The 23,766-nt window shown below is 45.3% G+C and overlaps 1 long non-coding RNA gene across 1 annotated transcript; it reads right to left on the bottom strand.

Moving 5' to 3' along the window:
- Nucleotides 1–5,913: 5,913 nt before the first annotated feature.
- LOC119817719 lies at nucleotides 5,914–12,855 on the bottom strand. The gene is made up of 3 exons (XR_005285935.1): nucleotides 12,741–12,855; nucleotides 11,637–11,702; nucleotides 5,914–7,087 (listed from the first exon to the last, which is right to left on the bottom strand). It is a non-coding gene; the product is annotated as an uncharacterized LOC119817719 (long non-coding RNA).
- Nucleotides 12,856–23,766: the final 10,911 nt, after the last annotated feature.

Here is a 23,766-nt window from a genome sequence, read left to right as displayed (position 1 = left end):
AGCCCCTGCTCCCATTGTTAGGAATTTCACAAATGCACCAAGCTACACAACTGTCACATATATGTAGAGGGCTTAGGTTGGTCCCATGCAAGCTCCCTGGTTGTTGGTTCAGACTGTGGGTTCCTATAAACCAGGTTGGTTGTTTCTGTACAGTTTCTTGTGATGTCCTTGACCTCTCTGACACCTATAATCCTTCCTCCTTCTCCTTAGCAGGATTATCCCAGTTTGACCTAATGTTCGGCTGTGGGTTTCCGTATATGTTTTCATCAGTTGCTGGAAGACTCTTTGGTGACACCAATTTGATCAGTTTAGGCTACATATTCACTATCGTGAGAAATCTTAGTTGGGGTTGTCCTTGTAGATTCATGGGCGCAAAGATCTCAACATAAATCCAGTTGCCCTGAAGCTGATAGAAGAGAAAGCGGGGAATAGCTTTTAACACATTAGCACAGGAGACAACTTCCTGAATAGAACACCAATAGCACAGACACTAAGATTGACAATTTAAAAAAATGGGACCTGATGAAACTTCTGTAATGAGACAAGCTTGCGTAAGGCAAAGGACACTGTCCATAGGACAAAACGACAGCCTACAGAACAGGAAAAGATCTTCACCAAACCCACATCTAACTGAGGGATGCTCTCCAAAGTACACGAAGAACTCATGAAACTAGACTTCAAACTACCAAATAATTCAATTAAAAAATGGGGTACAGATCTAAGCATAGACTTCTCAACAGAAGAATCTCAAATTACAGAAAAACACTTAAAGAAATGTTCAACATCTTTAGACATCAGGGACATGTAAATCAAAACAACTCTGAGATTCCATCTTCCACCTGTCAGAATAACCAAGATAAAAACCACTGGTGACAACTTAAGCTGAGAGGATGTGGAGCAGCGGGAACACTTCTCTATTGCTGATTGGAAGTGCAAACTGGTACAGTCACTTTGGAAACTGATATGGTGATTTCTCAGAAAATTGGGAAACAATAAACCTCAAGACCCAACCATGATACTCCTGGGTATATGCCCAAAGTATTTGAAATCATATGACAAAGACACTTGCTCAACTATGTTCATATGTTCATAGCCACTTTGTTTGTAATAGCCAGAAACTGGAAACAACCTCAGTGTCCTTCAACCAAAGAACGAATAAAGAAAATGTGGTACATTTGCGCAGTCGAGTGTTACTCAGCTGTTAAAAACAATGACATCAGGAAATTTGCAGGCAAATGGATGGAACTAGACAAAAAAAAAAAATCATCCTGAGTGAGGTAACCCAGGCCCAGAAAGACAAACATGATATGTACTCACTCACAAGGGGATATTAACTGGAAAGTAAAGGCTAACAATGCTACAATTCACAGACACAGAGAGGCCAAGTAACAAGGATGGCCCAAGTGGGAGGTAGAGGGGCATGGATTGCCCTGAGAAGGGACCTTCTGGGTGGACCGGAGGCAGGTAAGGATGAGAGAGATCAGGTGGGGACTGGCTGGAGGGGGAGAACACGGAAAGAGATGACTAGAAAGGGGGGCTTTCGAGGGACAGGTAGAAGACTGATGCAAAGAAAACTCCCAAGGCTTTTCTTTAAAAAAAAAAAAAAAAAAAAGTTAACATTTACAGACTCTACAATCTAGGGCATGGGTATATTTTTGGAGTGGGGGACAAAACTCAACCTACAAGGAGGACATTTTTAACAACATCAGGAAGATACTGGGAAAAGCAAAGTACTCTAGTATCAAATGCCAAAGTTAAGGGAACACCCCCAAAATTAGTAATCAAGACAATAGCTTAATACAATATTTTAATTCAAAATTAATGCAAGAAGATAATGGTAAACAATATTATTCATAGATAAGAGGTAATTTACATTGCTGTCTGCCACCCCCTACTCCCCGGCTCCATATTGCTTTGAATTCTAGCCAAAGCGGAGCCTCCAGCCTGCAGAAAAGATGACCTCATCCCAGTAGCGGTTCTCCGGCAGCTTTCCCACCTGCTTCTCAGAAACGCTGCTCCAGGGAGCTGTACTCAAGGTTCCAAGCTCCTCTAAGCTGGGATTCTCCCTTCCAGCACAGGCTTATGTATCATATGAATTGTGTAAACGCCTCCCAAGGAGCTAATTAAAATGGAAGTCATGCTGCCAAACTCAGGAAGTCTCCAAATGAGCACTGGAAGCTGCCAGAAAATGTTATTAGCATGCACAGAGGCACGCACACGCGCGCACGTGCGCGCACACACACACACATGCATGCACATACACACACACACACTCACACTCCTCATTGGCTTGGAGGAACTAGAGGACTCTGAAAGACCGATTAATTTTGAAAGGTGAGCGAAATTTTCTGAGCCCCACTGCCTAGCACTGCCTGGGGCACGGGAAAGACACGAGACAGGCATGTGAGTGACACCTGAGGATAGCTGGGTGACACGGGGGAAGGGGTGCAGCTTGGGGACTGCACCAAGTACAAAGAAGCAAGAATTGTGATTTACATGATGTTGGTGCACTCCTGTGTGAAACTGAGCAAACAGGGCAGATCAGTAAAATTGAATATGTAAATTCTGTATGCTGGACTATTGCCAAGGAAGAACAGGATAAAACACTGTGCCTAGGAAAAACATGTAAGAAAGAATAGGAAAGGTTTATAAGGAAAAAATCTGGAAATCAGCTAAAGAATTTTTAAAAGAAAAAGTACAAAAATTCCAGACAATAAAGATTTTATATGCAATGATATTCAGAAAAGAGGTGATATTTTAGGCTAAGAAACTGGACACATGAAATAGGATCAAAAGCTTATAGACTAAGCTCTCCATACATAGATTTTAATGTGTGCACCATTTTTGGAAGGAAGGTTTGGCGAATTTGATCAATATAGGGCTAAGAAATTTTTAGAGAAAATTCTCTGATATCATCTGTGTTATTCACACTTAACTTGGTTTAAAAGCCTAAGACAGAAATGAATTATAAGGCATATAATACATATTTTTCTAAACCTAAAAATAAAAAAAAGTAGATGAGATGTCTCAGAGGGTAAATCCAAGTTCGACCCTCAGGATGGACATGGTGGAAGGAATGAATTAGCTCCCAGAAGGCTCTCTGTTCTCCATGCATGTTGTAGCATGCATGCACACACATATAAATACATACACACACGAAGTATAAATTAATTTTTTAAATAAAGAGACTACAAGGAAAAAATTATCAATACTTTTCTCCATTTAATTCTTTTCATCAGGATTCATCATAAGCAACATTAAAGGACATATTAAATGCAAAAAACATGCCATGTATATAAAACATAAGTTATTCTCAGCCTTGCATAATTGACTTCTCAACAAACTTATAATTCATTTTGGTTCATAAAATAAATCAGTATGAAGAAGAAAATATAGGCACTAAAAATTAATGACGCTAATGAATAAATGGTTTATTTGAAAAGAAATACAATTGCCCAATTATGTATGAAAATTTTGAACCTTATAAAAACAAGCCGATACAAAAATAGAATTCAATTTCTCAAATTAACAAACCTATTTTTAAAATAGCACCCAGTGCCTTGGGGGATCATGGATGGCCAATTCAAATTTTCCAATACGTTGTGAGCAAGTCTCAAGACAGAAAGCACAGGCCAAATTCTCTGTTGCCTGGGAGACCAGCTCTCACCTGCCTCACAGGCCAGTGAGTGGATTCCAGGCTCCTCTGTCTGGGAGTCAACAGGTTCTCTGTATATAGTTAAAGGGGAATCAACAGATTCTCCGCACCTCATGTCACATATGCAAGTTCTTGGGTGCATGCTCAGATTCTCCTACTTCTAAAGTTTGTAGTGGTAGAAAAGTTGCAGGTCATTCAATAACATAATTCGAATGGCAGAGTCATATCTATTGTAGCACTGGCCCTGAAGGACAGGAAAGCATTTTCCTTTTTCTCAAGAGGAGGGAAGAGGAGATGGTGAAGGAAGTCTCAGAGCCTGTATGTGGTGTGAGGAGATGACCATAGCCAACAGTACTGGGTGTCAGGAGGTAGGTGGTGACGGGTAATAGACCTTGGTTGTAAAAGGCCACAAAGGACGTGAGAAGGAGAACAATGGACGTCAAGTGGGGGATGCGCAGTGGGAAGGATGGGAAGTGGGCACCAGCAGACAGAAAGGGATCATCACCAAAACGTGTGTAAAGTGTCCCAGCAGAGGCACCACTCAGACAGCAGGGTCGCCAGTCCCAAGATCAAGCCATGCTTGTTGTCCCTGGAGGAGGGTAGAGCCCGCTAATTCATGCTTCCTGCCCTCACTGCACATGCGCAACTTCTGTGGCTCAAAGAGGACATTCTACAGCTCTGTCGTTGCAGAAGAAAGGGTGAAGTAGTGGCAAGTCAGGAGAGGAAGTGGTAGGATTTGGTCAGAAGGCATTTTCAGTCATAAAAACCTCTAGAAATGCGGAAGGCAAGCCTGGTCCACAGCTGTTTAGCTGAGAACGGCCAGCTCAAGTCATGGATTACAGATAGGGGTGGGTGGCGGCTGAGCACCGAAGACAGAGCCTGTGTTCACATCCTTCCTGCAGTGGTGAAGGACAAGTCACTAATTCTCCCTGAGCCTCAGTTTCCTTGTGTGGACAAGGTAGAAGGTAATAGCCTCTGTCTGGTAGGGCTCTGAGAAGGTAGGATGGCATTGTGCTTAAGATGTGATTAATACTGAATTATTACGGCTAATTTTAGGGCATAGTTGCATCTTCTGGAGACCCAGATCCGTTGTTTGTGAGAGGAGAGAATTAAGTGCATGCTCCTTTGCTGAGTGCATCTGCTTAGATGAATAGATGTACTCTCTACTTTGCCCCAGCACCCACGAGGATGACATAAGGGTCTCCAGGTCACCAAGAAGATACAATAGAAGTGCTCAATCTCTTGAATACGGTCTTGAGATGATCTGATACAGAAAAATAATTCTATTTCCCTCCCAAAACCCCTTCTGGGTCCTTCTATGTTCCACGAACCAGGCTTCCCCCGGCTATTGCCCTCCCCAGCACGGATCGCTACAAGCTGTTCGTGCCACTGTCCCTGCACACCTGCTACCATGGGAACAGCGCTCCCGCCCCCTCAGTCACACAGCCCGGGAACACAGTCCTCCTGCAACTGGCCATGCTGACCCAGCCTAGGACATAACTACATGTGCCATGTCTGAGTTCCAGACAGCTGTGGGTCACAGGCACCCTTATGACAGCGATGTCTCAGATTCAGAGGGAGTGACTGCCTAGAGAACAGGGTACTCAAGCTAAAGCACTAAGGAAAAGAATCTCTATGTGCCTGCCCGAAGGGGACTTTCTGTAGGAGGATGTGGAGGAGGCTTTCAGGGTCCCTGAAAACCCAGTGGGGTGAGGAAGAAAATTGGAGAGCACCTCTTTTTTTTTTTCAGCACTGGCCTTTGACCCCAAAGCCTCACACATGCTAGGCTAGGCAAGCACTACCACTGAGCTGTGGTTCACATGATGGGAGGGAGCTTCATCCCCTCCCATCCCCCCATCCAGTACACACAACAGGAACAAAGGCTCAGACTTGATGCACCCAAGAGGTCTCTTTGTGTGGTGGCAGTGTGCCTGGGAGCCCCTAGGTACTTGTTTCAGTTCTCTCTCTCTCTCTCTCTCTCTCTCTCTCTCTCTGTTCCTGAGCTAGTAGGGCCACTGTCATCATGACTAGGATGCAAGGAGGGTTGTGTCCTCGTGAAGGCTGGTCCTTGTCCTAGGTGTTCTACATGTGTTATTACAGTACATTTTCTCAATCACACAGAAGAGAGAAGCCATTGTCTCTTGCTGACGAGAACTGAGGCACAGTATAGACAGGGCTCAGAGCACTCAGCCAATGTTCTGAGGTCAATTTGTCAGCAACTTCTCTTTTCGAAAATGCCTCTGAGGATCAAAGGGATAGTAGGTACCAGAGAAGTTCTTTATTTGAAATCTGACACACTGGGCGATGCCAAGTTGCAGGGTGGGAGTTCTTACGTGGCATCCTGGAGGCAGGGGCTAAGTTTGTTCTCCACGATGGGCTTTCCTTTTGGTGAGTGGAGCTGACCTCCCTCACACTAGCATCTGTTTCCAGAAGCTTGTCCCACTCTTGAAGAACCTCGGCTGTGTTGAAACTCTGTAGAATTCAGGGGAAATCTCTGCTGGGTCAGAGCCGATGCAGCTATCCCTCTGGGCGTTTCCAGGTTTGTGTGGGCACAATATCAATCATTTTTGTGTGAGAAGAACTGGCCAAAAGCCAGTGTTCTCTTTCCCCTGCCCAGGCTGTGGGTAAGAAAACTCAAAGATTACTTCAATAAAAGGAAATAAAAGATTACTTAAGGCCAATTGTCTTGAACAGAGGCTGGCATAAGGAGAGAGGGAAGGGCTTGCGGCAAGCCCAGTATGGACAGGGGTTTTTAATCCGTCACTTCACTTGGCTCGTATCCTGATGGAACAGACTGTCCACGTTGTAGAGAAGTGAGAACCAAGTTGGCCAATATCACGCCTTGAATGCAGAACTAGAACGTTTTTCTCCTTTCAAAGCCAAGGCTCTTTTCTTTGCCTGTGATTCCATGAGAGAACACTGGGGGAGTCACAGAGAGCATGCCGTGAAGCCATTGCTGTGGGACTTTGGACAGATGACTGAATTTCTCTAAATCTCAGTTTTCTCTGACAATGAACAAACAAACAACCGTAATCATCCTAGCATTTGCATCATTAGGCATTGGTGAGTGTTAAATGGGTCAAAATGAGGGAATTACTTAGAACAGTGTACTGCCCCCAAGCCAGAGACTGACCACCGTTGCCTGTAAGCTATGCAGTGTGCCCAGAAGGAAGGAAGGGACTTCTCAAACAGTAATTCAGAGTCTGTGGTAGATGATTATTTGAGATTCATGGCCTCACATCGTCCTGACAGGGCCTGAGGCCCAGTGTGGGTAGGGCTGAGGGTTCTCAGCCAATGTCCTGAGGTAAACTTGGCAGAAACCTCCCCTCTTTAGAGCAGCTTGACTCTGAGGATCAAAAGGACAACGTCAGAGAAGCTAGCTCTTCTTTGAGTGTTCCGGGGACTGAAGATTTTGAAGAATATGCGAGGAAACTGAAAAACAGAGAAAAACAGAGAAGTAAAATCACGTGACGATGTTGAGCAGCCGTAGGGACTTGAGCTGGAGTGGGAGGCCCAGCTTGGTGTCCGCACTGCTGCTCGCTCCCCACCACGCTGGGAAATGAGAGCGGCAGCCCAGTCTCAAAGCTTGTGCATCCTGTGTGCCTGCCCCTGCCGTCGCCTGGGGCCAAACATCCTCTGGGGGAGAAAGGCTGCCTTCTCGTGCTGGCACTGCTTCTTTTGACAAATAACATTTCTTGACGGGGCTCCCATTTCAAACGTTTATAATGCAAAGCAGGCTGGTGATTTGGGAGACTCCTGTAATTTTCATCTGTAAGACAGGGGGTCTGTGTGTGTGGTCGTGGTCTGTCTATTGTGTGCAAGAACTGGGGTGAGGAAAGTACAAGGGAGAACAATGGGGTTGGTGACGTCATCAGTGAATGCCCATTCCCAATGGAAGCACCATTTAGCAGCTTTCCCTGGTGTTTAAAGGGGCAGTTGGGGCAGACATTGACCACGTGAACGAAGGCCAGGGTGAATGGCCCGAGAACAGCACATATGTACAAAGACCTGTGGGAGGAGGGGTACAGACATTCTGAGGAGCTAAAGGGGGTCTCCGTATGTTTAGAGAAAGGCATCTTAAATCCCTTATTCTTGCAACCCCAACTATATAGGTATATAATATGCATTGTCTATGCAGATAACTGATAGCATGCATGCATATATGCATATGTGTATATATAGGTATGTAAGTACACAGATCAAGTATTTTTGTGACAATAGCCTGTGGAAAACTACTATCAAATGATTCTTCACTATATATAATTTATCAAAACTGGAAGCAAGTTTATACGCCAAAATAGAAGCACTTGTTTATTTTTATATAAAGGGTTAAATCTTGACTAAATATTTGATACTGCAGGACACAGAGAATCTCCAGTGCTTTTCGAAGTTGATAGATATTCTGATTTTATAATTTAATAAGTGCTGAGAATACCACTTTACATAAGTATGCCGAAGAAAATAGCAGAAGTCTGGTTAGGGTCATGCTGGGAATTATTGGTAATTCTGTCCTAATTCCAAGCCAAAAAAGAAAAAACACTGATTGAAGGGCTTTCCAGGAAACTCAAGTTAGCAACCCAAACAGCGATTTTCAAAACTAAACATTCTAAAATAATCAAAGAAATACTAGCTTAATGCTTCCATGTTGAAGGACGATGGCAGCAAAACATTAAGTCTTTGTGATCCTTAGTTAAATCACTGGGTTTCTAGAGGAGCAGAGAACTTTGGATCTGGGCTCAAAACAGTACAATTCAAAATGTGCAAAAGTCTTGAGTCTGTGCTGAGGAGTTTAGGGCGGTCATCATTAACACCATGCGGTGTGCATGGGACAAAGTGCACATGTCGTGTGTGCTCAGAATCCTACAGTGAAGTCACACGCTGCAGCATGGCAGGGGTGTTGCCAGAAACACCTCAAATTCATTATATGCCTGATTTTGAGTTAATGTTTGCTCATAGCACGTTTGAAACCATTTTACCATTATCTACAATTTCAGGAACCCCACATTCAACTATGTGACCCCAATAGCCGTGGCCTGGAACACAGGAGAATAACAAAAAGGTGGAGGAGGCAGGATATTAGTGAACTGTTCTTTCTTCCCGGAGAAGGTGGAGAGTTATATTTTTTTATAAAAATGGAGATTTTTTTTTAAATACATGCTATACAACTTTTAAGCTGTTTGTTTGTTTTTTTTTTTTTTTTTTTTTTTTTTTGGTTTTTCGAGACAGGGTTTCTCTGTGGCTTTGGAGCCTGTCCTGGAACTAGCTCTTGTAGACCAGGCTGGTCTCGAACTCACAGAGATCCGCCTGCCTCTGCCTCCCGAGTGCTGGGATTAAAGGCGTGCGCCACCGCCGCCCGGCTAAGCTGTTTGTTTAGGTTATAGTTAATACAATTGCACCCATCCTACTGTGTGGCTTGCATCAATCAGTCTTCCACTTGTCAGCTGACCCTAAGTGACAACCAGTGCCTGTGACAATTCTGATGATGCCAGAACGTGGGTCAACCTGAATCCACAATAATAAACATTGGTCTCTCTCGGTGAGATAGACTGAAGCCATGCTGCAGCTGGCTGACTGACTTGAGATGCTGAAAGCTCTCTGGGCATCAGGCTGACCGTTTTGAGTCACAACTGGGCCACTTGGTATCTGTGGGAACGTGGGCATTACTTAATGAATGGTTCAGCATTTCAGCTTCCAAAGCTGCAAGAGAGACTACTGGTAAGTCCTACCTTCAGGCACCTCAGAGCAACTATAGAAGGCTGGACATTTAGCCATTCGTCAAATAATAGGCTCCATAGTAAGACACTTCCTCAATACGTAAAGGAAATGTCGCCGGCACACAATCACAGAATATTTAAAATTGGAAAAAAATATTAGAATGAGCAGGAAGGAAAAAAAGAGAAAGGCCAATTACTTCAGCTTTTCACAACAGATATTTCATTGGGTTTTGTGTACTATAGAAACTCTCAGTCCAGGGACCTGCCACGCAGCACGTAGGCTGTGTTGAATCAGGCTTCCAGGGCTCTGAGCAATGTTTTGGAGAACACAAGTTGGCTATGACCGTTGGCTGCTGTGCAACAGACCTTTCCTGAAGCAACTAGGAGGCAGGCTTGGGCTCCACATTCATTTATCAGTTTTGACAAGAAGGTTGTCTGTACAGATCTCTCACCACATAAAGGGATGCCAAGCTACAGCTGCAGAGGCAGGCTCGGTATTAGACAGAAATGTTGGAGCTGGCCACCTGGGACTCCTGCAAAGAGAAGGAAGAGACCCCTCCTCACAGAGGTGGAGAGAGGGGGGCTCGGATGCTGAGGACTGAGAGCAAACAAAGTGAGCCCTTGGGCCCAGCTACCCCCCAGGGTTTTATCACAAGTCAGAACTTCTCTGGGTGAGGGCTTGGCACAGAGTTGATATTCATCAACCATTTTATTAAAGGGACGATTGAGTCAATAGTTCACGAATCTAAGCTGGCCTAAGTAATGAATGGAGGGAGAAACATTAAGATTCATCAATTCACACTGAGTCCCAAATACATATAAAATGCAGCTCAGAGGGTTCACGAAGCATATATATGAGGAGCTTTTTGAAATAAAACATTCTTTGTAGAGATAGAGTATTATCTGAGCAGACTGAAAAGTGACAGATTCTTATTTTCTAAAACTCTGGGCTTCACAAACGCTAATCTCATGCTATTATGCCGGGCCGAAGCCAAGAGAGTGCACCTGAGCATTTAGTCATGAAGAGAGTCATTGTCGGGGCTCTTTGTCTGATAGGGTCACTAGACTGCCTCGACCAGGCACAGGCTAAAAATAGTGCATTTGGATTTTTGAGGCACATACGCCAGATGTGACTTAGGGAGGCAGAGATGAATGAGAAGGCTTCCGGGTCATCGTCATCATCAGCCCTTACCTGGATCCATTCATGGTGCATTAGTCAGACCCGGATCATGGGCTCAGGATGTAGCAGAGGGATGCTCTGCCCTGACCCATAGTTAGAATAATCAGGGCAACTTTGAAACAAGCACATCCTCTCTGGGCCCATCCGCAGAGATTCAGACTTTATTTAGTTGGAACAGACAACACCCGCATGAGTACTTTAAGAAATTCCCCTCCTTCTAGCATACAAAGATTTAGTATGTTTGTCTTAATGTCATATTCTCAGCCACAACCTTTGCAATATATTTTTAAAGATTGAAGCTCAAGAAGCTTGTATTATATCTATAATTGAGCTCTAATTGGGAGTGACAGAGTTAAGTTTATACAGTGAGCAAACAAGGGGACTGGAGAGAAGGCTCCACAATTGAGAGCGCTTGCTGTTCATGCAGAAGACCTAGGATTTGGTTCCCAGCACCCACATGGTGGCTCACAACCACCTGTAACTCCAGTTGCAGGGCCTCTGACCCTACTTCTGACCTCCACAGGCACCAGGCATGCGCATGGCATACGTACCTAATGCAGGCAAAACACTCATATGCGTAAAATAAAATAGATAAATCTAAAAAAAGATCATTTAAAAGAAACAAGCAAGTAAGAACCAGACAGAAGCGGGCAAAGGCTTATGGGTCTTGTTACAGGGTGATTCTGCCCCTTAGCCAAGTCAGCAACAGCAGATGGTTTAGAGCTAAAGCAAACACACAGTGGGGGGCACAGACTCAGTGCCTCAAAGCCTTTTCACCATGCTGGAAATCCAGGGCGGCAGAGTGATTTTTCTGGCCTAAGAAGATGCTGAAGTGGGAAAGACTGGCTTCACGCTGTGTAGTGACTGAGTCTGGCGGCTAAGGTCTCATCTGCTGGTGTTGGTATCTAGCATTAACTTTGATCTTACGTTGAAAGGGAAGCTAAAAGACACTTCAAACATTTTGAGGGATAGAATCGGAGGCCTGGAGACATTGAACGACGTGCCCAAACACATAGATATTGGAGAGGTAAAGCCAGATCTAAGAGATAGTCCCGGGCTTTGTTTTGTTTTTGAGATGAGAACTTACCGTGTCTTTGTTCAAGGTGGCTCTGAACCCACAATCCTCCTGCTTCAGCCTTCGGTCTGGGAAGGACTTTTGCGGTTGTTGTTGTTTTTTGTTTCAGAAAGGAGAAAAAAAGGAAACAAGAAGGGGATAGGGAGGGGAACAGAGAGGAAATGAGAAGGGAGGGTGGGTGAGAGGAAGAGGTAGGGAAGGAGGGGGGTGAGAGAAGGGGGAAAGCAAGCAAGAAAGGCATAGCCATTTTTCAAAAATCTTTCTAGAGAAAAAGAAGCCTGGCAGGCCCTGGCCGGTTCCACAGAAGGAGAGCATGTCTGGAGGGAAATCCCCAGGGAAGCTTCTGGGAAATCCTGAGGAAGAGGTCCACCTTCAGGAGTAAGGCTGGATTTTTTTTTTTTCCCCAGTAATCCTGAGGCCACCCTAGAGGCATTTGTTGACTGAAAGGATTAATTCAGGAGGTGACCCCCCAAATCAAGGAAAACATTGAGGGCTAAGAATCTGTTTGTGTTCTTTGACATGGAGAAACTCTAGCTCAGAGACACAGGAAGGCAAGGAGGGAATTTTGCAGCAGAATGCCAACCTTGGCATGGAGTTAGCATGGCAGGACCCTCTAATGTGCCCTGTGGCTACTCTCGTTTACTTGAACATGAAGCACCTCCTAGACACTTTGGCTACCATCTTGTTTCTTCACCTGCCTGCATATGTGTGTGTGTGTGTGTGTGTGTGTGTGTGTGTGTGTGTGTGTGTGTGTATTTGGATAGGCGGTCCCAATAAAGTCTAGGGTGGCCTCAAACTCCTGCCTCTCCAGCAAGTGTCAGGGTTACCAGAGTGTGTTCGCCCAGCATCCCTATTCCACGAAACTTTCATCACATGTGATGGAGCTGCCTTGGTCATTATGGAGCATGGGGAGTATACGCTCTGTATATGGGACAGCACACAGTACCCATTCAGTGAGCCACAATTGACTATAATAAAGGCAGACAAAAGAGAGAAACCAGCTCCACTAGTTCCTCCTGGGGTGAACTGGATACCTGTGAGAATCAAGGGAAGCTCATGTGGACTATCTGAAGGGAGAGGGCACCTTTTCTGGTGGTGATTGTAATTCAGACTTACACACAGCATGGTCCAGTCTGTTCCCAGTAACAGCTCCAAGCCTTGATGACTTTGTGTTGCAAGGCACTCAAAACTGTTAGATTCCTTGCTCTTCCTCTCAAAGCCAGTCAGTCACCCTGGAGAATGAGGACAAGTCACTTGAAGGCACAGTGTGCTGAAGGGTGGTGGGCTCTGCTCTGAAGGCGCCAGGTGTGTGCTCTCACCAAGTCCTCACAGCTGGGGACCTCACAAAGGAGAGAACAGAAACTCAAAATGTGAAATACTTCGTGCAGGGCCCTTAGTTTTCCTACCAGAGGAAAACTCCCCTCTTGAAGGCCTTGGGACACTTAAGAATCTCTAGAAACATGGCAACACAGACCTTCAGGCTGGAACCTCTCATCTTCAGACTCCCAGTCCACAGTCATGGTGAGGCCTCCCCTGAATTCAGACGACAGTGCTCTCCTTCCCCTCTTGTGGGAGTTTTTATGAAGGACAAATTTAGCTTCCGGGCTCTGCACTTTTAACTGTGAAGCAGGCTGCCGACTCCTAGGACTTTGTGTGTCTGGGTCTCTAGGGACAGCATGTGCGCATGCCAGCTGCAGCTCCTTCCTCCCTCACCGATTTTTGAAGGGCGTTAACCACACTCAGAGAAGCTGAGCACGCCTTCCCACTTCTGAAAGGACATCTGGAGTCTTCCTACAATGGCCAAGATGCCCACCTCTCTACAGAAAGGATGGGCTCCCCTCGCCAGGCCTGGCATAAAGACATTTGACGTCAGAGAGGAAACTGCCTTCAAGTGCTGGTACTGAGAGATGATACTTACTGTCCCTGTCCCAAATGATTTTGTCAGTTTCCTCTTCCTGGGACAGAAGCTGCATCCACCCTATTTCTCTTGCTGGAGCATAAAGAAGCCTCCATAGGCCTGCCCGCTGCTGTGTGGGGAAGGAACCTCCATAGGCCTGCCCGCTGCTGTGTGGGGAAGGAACCTCCATAGGCCTGCCCGCTGCTGTTTGAGGAAAGGATCTCAAGGGCTTCGCACATGTGTCCTCTAGACTTGAGACAGGGTTTCCCAGTCAGATTCCTAGGGAGGCTCCCACAGGCATGTCTGATCAAACTGTGCACTGCTTCAAGCTCCAGATCCTTTGTCACCCGCTCAGAATGAGGTATGCCATTTGCTTTGTGGCCTTTTGGAAAGTATTTCCCTTAATCTACTATAGTCTCAAGGGCCTCGCTAGAGAATTGTCAGGAAGAAATATTTGACGTTTTTGATGATGGATGCCAATTCCTTGTAATTCAAACCAAATATAGCAAGCCAAACACATTTTGAGCTCACAACGACTAACATAGAAACTGCTTGAAGGACCCTTGGTCAAGTTCCCTAGAAACAGACCCTGAGAGGAAGACTTGTGTCTGGGAGACTCCTGGCAAGCACTGTCTTGGACGACTGTAAGGGGTAAAAGAGACAGGACCGGCAGAGAGAGAAGTCAACTGTAGTGAGACAGATGTTTCAGCTTGTCCTGCAGGGATCTACGTACTTGGGATGGCCCTTTAGATTGTCCCTACTTAATCTCTCTGCTCTTTGTTACTCATGGTAGCTATGTATAGACCGGCCTCTATACATCGTGGTTATGTATCACCTTGGGATAGGCAGCTCTCATTGGTTGAGGAAGGGGAATTCTTAAAGAAAAACATGGAGATGATCCATCAGTAGCTAATACTGACAGTCGCTGGGACACTGAGGGTACTTCGGGTACCACACACCATGGTCTCCTGTTCCAGCAAACTCACTCACTTTCAAGGAATGGAAACAGAACGCAGATGGCCTGGGAGCTGCACAGTAAATGACAGAATGAGGAGTCCTGTGCTCAGGACAGCAGTCTTGGCCCTTTCCCTTTCCTTAGCAAATAAAGGCACACACCACCTGCTTTGGATCCTTTTATCTGACCAATGCGGCCAGTATGCTGCGTTTGTATGTTTGATTTGTACTGTTGAATGGAACCCCACACCCTCGGTATCAACATCTTCCTTTTTGTGATGAAGAAAATTGAGGTTGCTGGTATGTTCGGGAGCCTAACAAAGTACTTAACACACGCTAAAAGTGTTCGTCTCTAGAGTCTGCCTAACCTACACATTCCCCAACAGCTTCCTCTCTGCTCCTGTAAACTCTGCTGCTGCCCTGAGGGGGAACCCCAGGTTCTCTGCCCACTGAGCCCTTACTGTGAGACACTGCCTTTTTCTACCACAGTGTTCCTTTCTTAGCTCACCTCAGTTCTCTTGTTGACTTGATTAAAATAAAATGAATTTTTACTTTATTCCAGTTAGAGGTCCATAGAAAACAGCCTTTTGAATAAACATGCTTTCAGGGGTTCAATATATACGCATTGGCGGTCCATGATGTGCTGATCATGTTATTCTCTGAGACTGCCCTGGAGGATGAGTGGTTTTTATCCTGGTTTCACGAATGAGGAAAACAGAGGCTTAGACAATTCAATAACTTCCCTCAAGATCAAACAGCTTGGGTTTAAACACAGATCTGCTCTGCTTTGACAGGGTTGTGTTCTCTCCCTCCCTGTTATTAAACAAATATGTATTAAAGGCCTACGTGCTGCCAGCACTCTGCAGGAGTGTTCTGGGCTAAAGCTGCGTTTGGGACACGTGCGTGCCATCCAGCGTCCTTTGCTGCTGTGTTCTGGCTCAGCAGCCGCAAACATGAGGCTGACAGAGACGGAGTGAAGTGGTCAGTGAGGAATGTGGGGCAGCAGATGTGGTGGCTTCTGGAGACGGCAGCTGCTCAGCTGCAGCCAGATGTTGCTATGTGAGAACATCAGCCCAGATGGGCCATCCTTGCTTTGGGAGCAGCCACAGATCTGGATTTTGCGTGGAAGATCGCAACACCCTTAAAATTGAGGGCAAATCCAACCCTTCCGTCATCATCAGTGTGGATTTAGAAAGAGCCGCACGAATCACTGATGTCATCTGACCCTGACTCTTAGCTTCCGCTCCACTGAACCCCGATCTGTCTCATGTGGAAAGACCCAGTTGAGAGATCATGCACGCTTTCACTGTTCCATGTTCCAAGAAGCTTCACACATCTCAGGGTTTCCAAGTTTTCTCATCAGAGGACTCCCTCCAGCCTTTGCAGGTTCTTGCTCTCATTCCTTGAAGATCCATTCTTTCCTGAAATTAAGCTATTCCCTGACCTTCTGGCAGGAAATAGCCTAATTGTTGGTGTTTGCAAACAGCAAGAGAAGGCTACGTGACCAGTGCGCACAGCCTCCTTTCCCTTCTCATTCGTACTGCGACCAGATGGTTCTGAGATAATGCAACGTATTTCCTGCATAAAAATAACATCCCCTAACGATCCTACTAGCCCCTCTCATCATACTGGGAAAGCAATATGTCAACACCCACCCACCCGCCATCGTGGCTTCCCCTGTCTTATCTTTTGAGACTGAGTAGAGAAGACAAGATCTGGTCACATTCCAAGGAGTCAATCATACACCATGCTGAGAGTTCGGGGGCTCACGTAGGCAGCATCAGTGTGTAGACTTAGAGATCCGGCCCACCCAGGGATGTTTTCAGGATGTTTGGTCCTGCCCCATCCCTCCCCAAATGACTTGTGATGCCAATCTCTCCCCTTCTCTCAGCTGCTCCTATCATATTCTCTAATCAAACACATCTAGTTCTTGTGCCTTACAATTCTCCTAGAAGACAAAACCACTGTGATGACTGTAACCCCCAAGCTAGGCACCTGGCCAGGCTTCAAGCTCTTCTTCCCGCCCCTCCATCGGCCTTCAACAAGACTCCAGTGGCACTGAGACACCTCTACTTTTGCTGATGATATAGCAGATATTAATTGCTGGACTACAGAACGATGCAGGTGACCTGGCATTATTATGGGTTAGAAGAGGAGGCTTGTGCTCTCATTTAAAATTAGTCCCTTTTAAAGAGTGAACAGTACTCCAGAAATCTTAGAGAACAGAGATGATAGCCCAAGTAGAATGCTTGACATGGGAAGAAGTTGGAGCTTAAAACAATATTTTGAATTTTTTTTCAAATACCCTCCAAACAATATATATGCTATCAATGTAATGTTTGCCAAGGGACAAACATTCTGGATCACAGGATGAGAAGCAAGCTGTTTCTACCCTCATTTTACAAATGTGTCTAAGATACTGGGCTATGGGGATCTTCACAACCACAAAGACTCTAGCGTGTCATTCAAAGTGTCTCAATTGTGTGCAAAGACTCTGCTGAGCCAACGATGTCTTCTCTACTTGACCAGTCTATTCAGGAAGACAACATGAGTGTGACTGACAACATGGGAAAAGTCACAAGCAGCCAATGAGGCTTCTCTGGCTGAGATCCAACTAGACCTGCCATACAGGAAAGCCTGAACCCCAGATTGTATGACCACTTCTCAGGGAATATGTCCAAGTAGGCATCCTATAGATTTCCATAAAAATGCAAACGACTGATTTAGGAACCTGTGGGCTTTACACAAATTTGTTTTTTTGTTGAGAAGAACAGTGTTTGTTAAAGAGGAATTTCCCATAACCCAACAGGAAGATACAGATGGTAAAATTATTCTAGAAGTGTTGGACCTTACAGGGGCCTGTGCTGAAAGTAACTTGCCTTTCCTGAAGATGGACCAGATTTGCTCTGCCTTGTGTCCCATTGGTGCTGTTGACTCTATTGATCAACAGTGAGGTCTGATCATTGGAGCAACAGTCTCTCCACACCAACGGGCCTCTCTTGTATGGCTAGGTGCAGAGGCATGGAACAGACGACTTCAGATGTCATTTCCAATTCTTGGAATCAGATATCAAAGAAATTCCAGGCAAAGATTACAACCCTCGGCCATTTCTTCATCAATAAACATTTGTTGAGCTCTAGTAACCTAGGCAGCAGGCCAGAATTTGAGGACACAAAGCTGACTAACATGAAACAGCCCTGAGCTGAGTGCCAGCTTCCTTCCACGAAGTGAAATCAAAGTCCCACTGACTCTCATTTGCAGAAAGAAAAGAATCTTTTCCCATGTGTTCTCTCATCCGTGCTTTATGGAGCTCAGAACAACCGATAGCTCCAGTTCACACAGGCAGCTGTGGTGGCAGGGACCTCAAGGCCCTTGGCTAGTGTCTAAGAACCTCAAGCATTAATAGAGCTGGGATTTGAAGGAGGCCAGCTCTCCATTCTCACTGTCCTTAGTGTAGCTTCCTGCCCTTGGAGTTCAGCGCCTTTCTCAAGCATAGTGTGAAGCACATGGATTGTACATAAAGGAATGACATGGGTCCTTCTGCTGTGTCAGTACCTCCTCCCTCACACCCCATTGCAGGTTGTCCCTAAAACCAGGCTGATGTAAATCTCCCACTGACAAGGCAAGATTCATCTGCGCACTCCAAGGAGCAGTGTGAACCTGGAGGGAGAGCCATGTACAAACTAGAAGTCAGATTTCAGGACAGTTCTGAAGCTCTTGGAGTTTTTTTTTTTTTTTTTAAGAGACAATAATTTGGACAGAGGATTTTTAGGTTCTTACTTGGAACCAAATATCAATTATAATTTCTTCTTCCTTCTCCTCTTCCTCCTCCCCTTCTTCTTCTCCCCCATCTCTCTTGTTTTCTATGTGTAAGTCAAACACAATGCAAACTTTCTATAGTTCTTAGTAAATGTTGAACAGAATAACTGATCAGTGACTGGAAATACCTCTCCTTCTCCAGGAGACATTGAATTCCTTCTCAATAGCGATTGTGTTCCTAGGGTTTGTTTTGAACTCTAGAGAAAACATGCTGTTTCTGGAAGCTATCAGCAGATTTAAATTAGCATTTTCTGTACTTTTAGAGACCCAAATGTTTCTTTTAAAAGCATATGCCTTGTGCTTCTCCAGACCAAGCCAGCTTGGGTCTCAGTAACTCCCTAAACAAGTGGTATTTCTGACCCTTTTCTTGCCTGTCCGTGTGGATTCTACATACTTCATACTCTGAACTTCCTTATTCTAGGCATTCTCAGTGTGTGGCCCATCTCATGCAGGCTGTAAAGTAGGAGTCTTAAGTGCCATTGTCCTCATCTCTTGTTCTATATCCTCACCACCTCATCCACCAGGAGTTGCGTGATTTCTAACTCTGGCTGTGTAGAAATGCTGTGGGCTTCCATAGGTCCCTAGTAAATTCCCTTTCTTCTTAAAGTGATCAAAGCAGATGCAGCTGATTGCAACCAGCAAGTGATCTAACCCTACGCTGTGTCTGCTCTACTGGTTTTTGATGAGAAGCTTGTACTGGCCATTAATACTGTAGGGGATGTCAAGGAGAGTTGTCATTGCTCCAGTAAAGATACAGTAAACTTTCTCCACTCAGTCTCTGAGAGCAGCTAACGGGCTCCCTCTGTTCTGTTTCTTTCATGGTGGATACCATGGCAGGTCACCACGACCCAACCTAGGACATATCAGTCTGCGTTGAATTCCTCTCCTTCCAGACTACATTCACTCAACTCTCAGGGAACATCTTCCATGTACCAAACACTGAGGATACAAACACGACAGCCCCCTCTCGAGAATTTAGTCTCCTCAGACTATTGGCTTGCAGGTAACAACCAAAAGGCCCTGGGATACTAGGCCTCCCCAGCAAAGCAGGGTAAAGTAATGAGAGGGTACACATTTGGGCTTCGCACCAGTTGGTAATTTTGCTAAAGAACGTCATCTCTTAAATTCAATTTTCTCATCTATAAAACAAGATTAATAGTGACTCCTATATAAGGTGCCTGTAAAAATTAGATAAAAGAGTGTCCATGAAGGCCCCAATTCTTTGTATCATTCATTCAATTTATTAATGAGAAGTCTTTTTTGAGGATGTCTGTCAGGAAACCCTTCACAGAAGGAAGAAAGCCTGCCGGATTATTTAAAGGAAGTTTTCTTAATCTAAGCCGGCAGGTGCACCTGTGCGTCTTGTTTCTTCGTCAACAACTCTTCATTTAAAAAAAAAAATGTTTCTTATAACATCCTGGGATGCGGGGCATCCTGTTTTTAATTCTTCTATTTTGCAAACAGAGGGGAATGTCAGAAGTTAATTAGCCCAGGCACACTAGATATTTCTTGTTTACCCAGTCAGGCCTTCTGTGAGTGAAGACTGCAGAACACCCGCAGGGAGTTCCTCCTCTGCATAGAGCCTTGCAGAGAACATAGAAGTGCAGCACTATGAGTCACCCCCAGGTGCCCCCTGACGTGAGCGAGGATGCAGAGAGAGCACACCAGGAAGTCAGAAGGGAGGGATGCCCGCCGCGTTGCAGGGCTGGGCGACAGCTGAAGGAATAATAACCAGCTCAAAGCCTGAGGGATGGTCAAAAAGACCATTCTCAAGAAGGTGGTTCAATGCCTGGGCTTCAAAACTGAACAGAATTTCCCTGGCAGGTGCAGGAGGAGAGCAGGAGGGGGTCATACTGGAAAGGGGACGGGAGAGGAGCAATGCATGTTGCTGTGAAGAAGAGCACCACACTCAGTCATTGGGCAGAAAGTTGGTGTGGATGATCATGAAAGAGGAGAATTTGGGGACTTAGTGAGTTGGAAGTTTATCCTACAGACAGCTAATAGCCAGCAGTTGGTTGGGGGTGTGTGGATATTTTAGGAGAACTATAGATGGCTTTTAATGGGAAGACACAAAGGACAAAATAATGGAGGTGGGAATTCAAATTAGAAACCATTGTCATCATATGCACATAAAGCTGGCCTGGCAAAGAAGGTTTAGATGGGGGGGGGGAGATCGTACATGCATAACTACCCACTTTTTGTGTCCAGTTCCCTCGAGAAAAACAAATATCGACATGGTCTGGGTTTGAAGGGTCCTCTGTCCTGCCATATTTGTGGCACCATTGACACAGACCACCCCTGACAGAATCAGAGTATTCCCTTAACTTCAGAATCTTGTGCCCCATGGCTGTGTCAAGCTACCAAAACAACACGGCCAGTGTCGTGACTCCTGTCTGGACACAGTTAAGCAGGGCCTCCAGATGTTTGTCAAGACCTGTTGACACTCTAAGAATCCTTGACTTGGAGATAAGTTAATAGGCCGCGTCGGCTTTGAAAGTGTGGAGGCTTGGGTTCACAGGGTCACATGACTTTCCCAAGGTCACCTGATACCTCGGACTAGGGTGAAGCCTTCCAATTCACAGCTCGGCTGGCTGCTATCCTGTGGAAGTTGTACGTCTGATAGGTACTTCAAAAAAGGTTCTGTTTCATTTACTGTCAAAGAGAGGAGGGGGCTAGACCAAACTTAAGGCCTTCTGGATTCAGATGTGAGCACCTGAAAACCCTGGCGGGCTAACATTATCTGCTGAGGCACAGCTGGACCATGCTGTAGGGAGGCTGATGCCACGGCCCTGCGCTGTCATCACGCCATGACTCTGAGACCCTCAGCACATGGCCTTCTGGGAACGTCTTCATTCAGGACAGCAGAACCCTAACATGTGACCACATGGAGGAGGAGCCAATCTAAACAAACTGCCCTGGCTTTTCAAATGCAACACAGCGTAGAGTGTTTGTGGGATCTATTATCCCAGGCACACAGATTAAAATTTGTGAGTCCTCAACAACATTGTTGCCCTCTTTGACAATGTCATCCAAAAGTTTGTGCAATAAGACCAGAGAATGAAGATCTAGGTCCAGATCTTTTTCTTGATTTATGGTTTATGGGACAAGTTAGTTATGAAATACTGTTGCTATGGGGATAAACTGGTATTTTATAGGTTAAACAAAGAAAGAGGAAAACACAGATTTCAGACAATGTAACCCATTTAAAGTCACACGACACACACCTCAATCTCTATTTTTATTTCCTCAAAATGAGAAAAAAATATGTATATCAACTCTGCCTTCCTCACAATGATTTTATGGGGCTCAAGTAAGGAAGTAGATGTAAAAATATACCATATAAGTTCATCTGGATTTCAGGCATTGTGAATCTTCTCCTTCTCTATTAGTAAGATGGCTGAAATCACACATGCACACACACAACACAGGTATAACGTTACACTGTCCTATTTTAGCTAAGGGCTAATCAGACCTAGATTCCCCACCAACGTACAGGTACTAACAGGGACCCCACTGGGAACGTGTCTGTGACTGGCTCCCTGGAGCCTCTGAACAGGATTAACTCAGAGTAGAAGTAGGCTTATATGTTCATTTCTAGACTGTACTATAACTCAGTGTACTGGAGCCATGCCCCTGCAGTAGTGCCGACCACAGCCTAATTCAGAAAACCTGTCAGCAGTTCACCGTCTCTGCACTGTGGCATTTAGCAGAAGTGTTCCCAATAAGGTTGCTATAAACCGGGACAAGCCTGCAGCCTGCATATTCCATTCAAGGCAAGCACTTTATACAAACGTTCTGCGTTCACATAAGGACAAATGGGGCAGTGCCCTGACTTTTAGAACAGATATGAGCAGAGGAGAGGAGCAGAGAGAAGGGAGGACTTTCCTTACTTGTTGCTTGTTAGGATTTGTTTTGGCTTTAGGAAATAATTTAAATCCTTATTTTTATTTTTTAACTATGTGAGTGCATAGTGTGTGCGTGTGTGAGTGCGTGCGTGCATGTGTGTGTGTGTGTGCGTGTGCGTGTGTGCGTGTGTGCGTGCGTGCGTGTGTGTGTGCGTGTGTGTGTTGGGCTTATGTACCTGTGAGTGCACATACCCACAGAAGCCAAGTTGGAGGCCCTGGCGACAGAGTTACAGATGGTTGTGATCTGCTCAACATGGGTACTGGGAAGCAAACTTGGATTCTCTGGAAGAATCCAAGCACATGAACTTAATCACTGAACTATCTCTCCAGCCCCAGTACAATTTTTTTTTTAAATTTGTGTGAATGTGTGTGTGTATATATACCACATGCATATAGGTGCAGAGACCAGAAGAGATGTCAGATACCCTGAAACCAGAGTTATCGATGGTTTTTGAACCTCCTGACACAGTGCTGGGAACTGAATTGGAGTCTTCTGGAAGAGCAGCAAGTGCCCTTTACTACAGAGCCATCTTTCCAGTCCACTAGGAAAAAAAATTACAGCACAAACTAACTAAATAATAGTTGCCTTATACACATCAGAATTTTTTAATTAAAAAATTCATAGTTGGGGCGAGGTCTCAGATGATAAAGGAACCTACAGTCAAGCACGGTGACCTAAGTTCAATCTACATGGTGGAAGAAGAGAACCAACCCACACAAACTAACCTCTGGCCTCCATATGCCATAGTCCTCTCTCCCTTCCTCTCCCCTCCCCCACCCCCCGTCTCTCATACACACATACAAATAAATGTAAAATGGTCCTGTTTCCTCACAGTCTTTGGCAATGTCTACATCATAAAGCCCAAGCCATGAGGTCTTACTCCTGTTTCAGCGTTTCTCAAAGAGATAATCCAGGTGCTTATTAAACCCAATCCAGTAAGTCTTCACATCAAACCAATTGCCTTAGAACTATTCTGCTTAGGTAAATTCAGCAGGCTGTCAGCAAGATTCCCAGGCAGACTAGAATTTGGAAAACACATGCAAAGCCCTTTTAGCAATGAGATCACCTGTACTTTGTATAGATAGATAATCTGTTATTTCAGACTCGCACGTATTTGTGCTCGTTTGGTCTCTGTTACTCCTTCAAGACCATTGAGACTTAGCACTCTGCGTTGACCCCAGACGGAGAGATTAGATGGCACACAACAGAAATCCCACCTCAGGCTTTCTCTCGGGAACCCCCACTCTTCTGTCTTCCTGTTTCCACTCCCTACAAACACACAGCAGTAAAATGCATCTGTTTTGACAGCTCCATTCTTACTTGCTCAGAGCGTAAGAAGCGCTGCCCTGCTTAGACGTGGAGGCGCACAAGTCAATGTTCCTGACTGACAGGCGAGGCACACGAGGGATCTGTGCTGAGTGCGTCAATGGGAGGAAGGAAGATGGGAAAGGAAAATAAAGACAAGACATGAAGGCTCCACAGGGGTGTGGTACCGGGAGACACAGACACGAGAGTTAGGTTTTGTCCCTAGCTCTGTCTCTAATTTAGTGTGTGACCTCAGGGAAG

The sequence above is a fragment of the Arvicola amphibius genome, chromosome 6, assembly GCF_903992535.2.
Source record: "Arvicola amphibius chromosome 6, mArvAmp1.2, whole genome shotgun sequence".
In the NCBI taxonomy this organism is placed as follows: Eukaryota; Metazoa; Chordata; class Mammalia; order Rodentia; family Cricetidae; genus Arvicola; species Arvicola amphibius.
The sequence above is the reverse complement of the archived record's forward strand: the minus strand, read 5'-3'. Positions and strand labels throughout refer to the sequence as shown.